This window comes from Petaurus breviceps, unplaced genomic scaffold (genome assembly GCF_028583685.1).
Source record: "Petaurus breviceps papuanus isolate PSGF00001 unplaced genomic scaffold, PetGlider_PUasm1.0 236810, whole genome shotgun sequence".
NCBI classification, from domain to species: Eukaryota; Metazoa; Chordata; class Mammalia; order Diprotodontia; family Petauridae; genus Petaurus; species Petaurus breviceps.
In genome coordinates this window covers 9,023-14,847 of record NW_027185916.1, presented here as the reverse complement: position 1 = coordinate 14,847, position 5,825 = coordinate 9,023, and the positions used below count along the sequence as shown (strand labels likewise).

The window sequence follows — 5,825 nt, the reverse complement described above, 5'->3', positions numbered from 1 at the left end:
ATCTATCTATCTATCTATCTATCTATCTATCTATCTATCTATCTACCTACCTGCCTGCCTAACATCCATCTCTATTAATATATTGACTTTATATATAGATGTAGATATATACATCTATATAAGGATATAGATGTAAATATATATTTATATATATGTGTGTGTGTGTGTGTATGTTGCTCTAGGTGGCCCAGTGGATAGAGTGCTGGGCCTGGAGTCAGGAAGACTGATCTACATGAGTTCAAATCTGGCCTCAGACACTTAACTAACTGAGTGATCTTGGGCAAGTCACTTAACCCTGTTTACCTCAGTTTCCTCATTTGCAAAATGATCCAGAGAAGGAAATGGTGAACCACTCCAGTATCTTTGCCAAGAAAACCCCAAATGGGGTCACAAAGAGTTGGACATGACTGAAATGAACAAAAATGTGTGTATATGCATATACAGATGTACCTGCAAATATTTATATATGTATACATGCACATATTTGTAGTTGTTTAAAATTACATTTGAATATAGTTATATTCTGGAGCAGCTAGGTAGTGCAGTGAGTGGATAGAGCACTGGGCCTGGAGTCAGGAAGACTGGAGTTCAAATCTGGCCTCAGACACTTACTGGCTGTTTGACCCTGGGCAACTCACTTACCCCTTGTTTACCTCAGTTTCCTCATCTGTAAAATGAACTGAAGAAGGAAATGGCAAACCACTTCAGTATCTTTGCCAAGAAAACCACAAAAGGGGTCAAACACGACTAAAAAATTATTAAACAACAACAAAACAATTATATTGTTTTTCTTACTATGTTATTAATAGCTCTTTGGAAGACTCAAATCTATATTTGTTGATAACCAATCTATATTGGTTGATTGAATTTGGCAGTCAATATTATTTTCTTTGAAAATCTTTCCTTTTTTTAACTTTGTGGGCTTCATGCTTGAAAGGGAAGTTGATGTCAATCTATGGGGATGTGAGGGAATATCAGGTAGTAATATTCCCATGTTTATTTTTCAGTACTGGGGAATGGATGCAAAGAATATAGAGTCCTCCCTCTCTCCTCCAAAGTAGACCTGGACCTCCAGTGTTGTGAGCACTTCTGACTTACTGCCCTGTGAACATCATTAAACACTTTTGGTATTCTTGCTTACAAAGCTCCTCTGACATACTTAGTTGTGGAGAGATAACTGTGAGTTAATGTAAAAGTCTCTGCTCTTTGAGCCAAGAAATTTGGGTTTTAATCCTGGTTTCATCAGTGGTTATATAACTCTGGGCCTTGGTTTTTACAACTTTAAAATGAATAGTGTTTGCACAAATGCTGTATAAACCTGAAAATGCTATTGAAACATGAGTTATTGTTGCTGGGTATCTCTTTGCATCTGTCTTTAGCCTGGAAACAATTAGATTTGTTCTTAGATGTCATCCTGCCCAAGTTATTTGTATCTTTGTTGTATTTCTATGAGACTCTTGCATTGAACTCTATAATCTATGTTTTTGTTAAGTTTTATTTTGAGGTCTGATGCAAGAATTCTCTGACAAACCTAAAGTGAGTAGAACAAATCCCAGGAGAAATTGTTAATTATGTCAATTATGTCTTTTTCCTAACCCCCCTTTATGTATTCTCCCCATTCCCAACATCTTGGTATGGGACAACTATTTATTTCTAAAACACAAAAAAATTTTAACACTCAGAAGTGTACTTGGATAGAAAGACTTAAAACAAGATTGACTAACAACTTATAATTACTTCTGTGCTTTTTTCATCAGACTATAAAGCAGCTTATGGAGCTATTGAATTGACACTGTTATATCTTACCTCCCACTCTGCACCATCCCCTCTAAGTTCAGGTCTTTTGGCCAGACAGGCTAGCTTGAGTCCCTCCTCTTGTTGGCTTTTGTCTTCTCCGAACCAGAAACTTCCTCTGCTGCCCACAAGCTCCCACTGATGGGTTCAGGACCTTCCAACCTCTTGACCTCACAAGGTTGCCTCCAAGCTTGAACTAGCCCATCTTGAGAGCGAGGATTGGTCACCTACTCAGGAAAGGAAACATCCAGAGGAGAAGAAAGCCAAGAGACTAGGCATAAGCTTGCCTAGTTGAGTCCTCCTACTCTGCCATGTGGGAGTAGCCACTGTTATGATGCCAAAGTGGGGAAAGGGCACTAGCCCTGCCCTTGTGCCCTTACTGAGAGGCTAAAAGGGTGCTCTCATACTCCTCAGTTGAAAGGAGATGAAAGGAAGAGAGACTGAGTGAGTCACTTCTTTTAAAGATCCATCAAGTCACTGGCTGTTTCTGCTCAATGGCCAATGAGGGTTACTCTTCCAACCACCCCTCCCTGACTCATACTGGCAGATCAGCTTCCTTGTCAGGGTCCTAAAGATAATGTGAAGGTGAGAAGGTTGGTGTTTCTCTAATTTTATTTTCTCTAATTAATTCTATTTTCCATGAACCTCTATCTCGTACGATGTCAGTGAATATCCTTTTTTTTTTTTCCCAAAAGAGGCATCATTCCTTTATTCTACACCTGCTTCTTCCTTATTTATCAATAAAGCTCCATGAGGCTGGATAAAGCCTGGTGGGCTGTGACAGGGGTCCTGGCAGCAGCTGCTCCTGGCAGCCCTAAGTCCTGCTGGGGGCTCGAATCACTTGGCCCTCCTTGGTTAGGGCCCAATTGTAGGTTTGAAGATTGTCAAGGGCGGCTTCAATCTTCTCCTCTAAGTTATCCTGAGTAATGAATGTTTTCACATCTTCCTGCAGCTGCAGAACTTCTCTCTCCTTCTCTTGGACAAAAGCTTCCATTTCCTGGGCCTTCTGCATCTGCTCGAGCTCCCGGAGCTGCGCCTATTCCTGCTCTTGCTGCCGAAGCCTTGAGATCCTCAGCTCCTGCAGCCGAGCATTCTCTGCTTGGTTCCAGGCAATGAGCTCCTTGTGTTCCGCAGAATCCTGTACATCTTTCAGTCTCCCAAACTTCTGATCATATGCTTTTCTCCAAACCTCTTCCATGAACTCAAGCCTGAGCGCTCGCACAGTCTGTCTGTAACTCTTATAACGTTCCATTAGCATGTACATCTCGGTGGGGTCTACGGCGGTCGGGGTTCGCAAGCGCTTGATCTTGGACTTGGCGGGCGGGTCATTGCGGCTCTTACAGCCCCGTGCGGGAGGTAAAGAAGAAGCCTGGCCCGGAGGCCTAACCAAGCGGCCCAAAGTGCCGAGCATGGCCGTAATCATAGTTAATATCCTTTAACCAAGTAACATCAATTATCTTTTACTAGGTAGCACAGCGCATAGAGAGCTGGGTCTGCAGTCAGAAAGACTCATCTTTCTGAGCTCAAATATGGCCTCAGACACGTACTAGTTGTGTGACCCTGAGCAAGTTGCTTAACTGTGTTGGTCTGTTTCCTTATCTGGAAGATGGGTTGGAAAAGGAAATGGATAGCCACTCCAATATCTTGACAAAGAAAACTTTAAATGGGGTCACAGAGAGTCAGACATGACTGACAAACACAGCACCTTTTACAGATGGAAATTTATTGAAAGTTTATAGCAAAAGCTGAAGGACAACACCTGCCCCAAATGGTAGCTCAATCTTCTCTGCTGCTCTGGTCCCTGAGTAATCTCTAATTTAAAGTGGTCTCTACAAAACATTCCCCCACAAAGTCATTTCTGGATGCATCATGGATGATGGGAGCATTGGTCCTTTGCTTATAGGATGCAGTACAATTATCTCTTCTACATCACCAGGGTTAGGAGTGTGGCACCCCTTACAATATGGAAAATCCATGTAAAATTCTTTGGCCTTCCCTTCACACCAGAGAAGTCTGAATTATTATGGTATTGAAATATAAAATATGTTGATATTGTACAATACTACAAGTATATCTCATGCATTTCTGAGTTTCTAAACTTTTTCTATGTCATCTGCTGGCAAAACTTCCCCAAATTCCCACTTAATTTCTTATGCTTACCTTACTTATGATGTATTGAAATGATGATGGGGAAAGTCACAATGTGGGAAGGATAACTATAGACTGACTTCTGCATAGATTTATTGCTGAGCTGGGTCAAGCAGAATGCTACTCAGCATCAGTTCCTCTCTGGACTCAGCTGCTATGGCTATTGGTAGATTTTTTTTTTTTTTGCTTTTTGGAGGGCAAGGCAATTGGGGTTAAGTGACTTGCCCAAGGTCACATGGATAGTAAGTGTTAAGTGTCTGAGGCTGGATTTGAAGTCAGGTCCTCCTGACTCCAGGGCTCGTGCTCTATTCACTGTGCCACCTAGATGCCCCATTGGTAGATTTTTACAGATTGTACAGAAGTCTAATCTGTACTGGGGCTACGGGCAGACCTCTGATAGCCCTTGTAAGCTTTTGAAAGTCACAGAGTCATGACATGCCTCCATATAGACTCATGATCTCTTTTCTCAGATGTCACCTTGCCTAAATCATTTGTATCTCTGTTGGATCTCTATGAGGTTCTTGAGTTGAACTCTATAATCTATGCTTTTGCTAAGTTTGATTTTGAGGTCTAAGATGTAAGACTTAAGATCTGAGACCTAAGATCATGAAGAACGAAATTCAATAGAGAGAAGACACAGAGGGGCCATGTGTTCATAGCTGCATTGCAGATAGATGGTGAAAGGTCTCTCAGATCTCTCCCCAGCCTCCTACACACTTTCCCCCACTTGCTATTAGATAAGATCCCCCTCATAGAGTTTAGATGACCAGTAAAAAGAGAGGGTCTCTTGCTCTGCGAACAATAGTCAAAATCAATAATACCATTCTTACTGGGAACACACCATTAAATTACCCTGTGACTCCATTCACTGTCTCTATGATTTCCTAGACCAAAACATCCCTCCATTGCTACCACTCCTCATTATGTGTTAGCTTTCCCTATTAGAATATAAGTTCCCAGAGGATAAACACTGTCTTCCTTTTTGTATTTGTATTCCCAGAGTTTAGCTGGGTGTCTTTTGTTTAATAAATGCTACTTATTCATTAATTCATATTTTTAGCATGAATTACTTCTAGGCAAAGTTAGACTTTTATTTCTAATTGTAGAATAAAAATCTGTATCCTATTAAAGGAATTTAAGAATTTGATAGATGTGGAGATTTTTTTTTTTGTGAAGAGCAGTGAGGATGCCAAGAAGACATCATTATATCAAAAATATAAAAATTATATCAAGACATCAATAAGTTTCCTTATCGATATTTGATAAGAAGACCCTAACTTAGTCCTTTCTTTTAAGTGCCAAAGGGAGTGTCTGGAACTTGGATATTGAACTGAGAGGAAAAGAGAGAAATGGGTAGTGCCCCCTTGAAGAAATTTACTCCTCTTCTCCCATTACTTACAGTATAGCTGCAAGGGAAAGATAAGTGATTGTAATTCTACTGAGTCAGAGGGTAAGACTGACTTGGATTCGTGTCCTTTCCTGTTCCCACCACCCCTCACCTAGGTGACATTAGTATTTGATGAAGAAAAACTTCAAGATTCTATTCACATATTTGTACCATGAGCATTCTTGGTTTTGGTGTTGGACAGAAAGTGGTTGGGCATACAGCTGTACCATAAATATCATGAAAGTATCAACTCCTTTCCCTGTCACCTTGGATGGGTTTGTAGGAGGGATCCATCTAGAGCTTATGGAAACAGCCCTGGAGGACTCCTGGCATTCCCCAGGAAGCTCGTGAGTCCGTAAACTGACAATTAAACTCTGGCTTTTCCAATTCATTTTATAATGTCTGGCTTGTGGTTTCTATGACTCTTCTTATGTGCACAAGAATATTTGCTTCTTAGTATAATGTTACTGCAAGTACTATTCTTCCTCTTTCTGGG

General features: G+C 40.8%; 1 pseudogene; it reads right to left on the bottom strand.

Moving 5' to 3' along the window:
- Positions 1–2,469: 2,469 nt before the first annotated feature.
- On the bottom strand, positions 2,470–3,217 carry LOC138167615 (small ribosomal subunit protein mS26 pseudogene; annotated as a pseudogene).
- Positions 3,218–5,825: the final 2,608 nt, after the last annotated feature.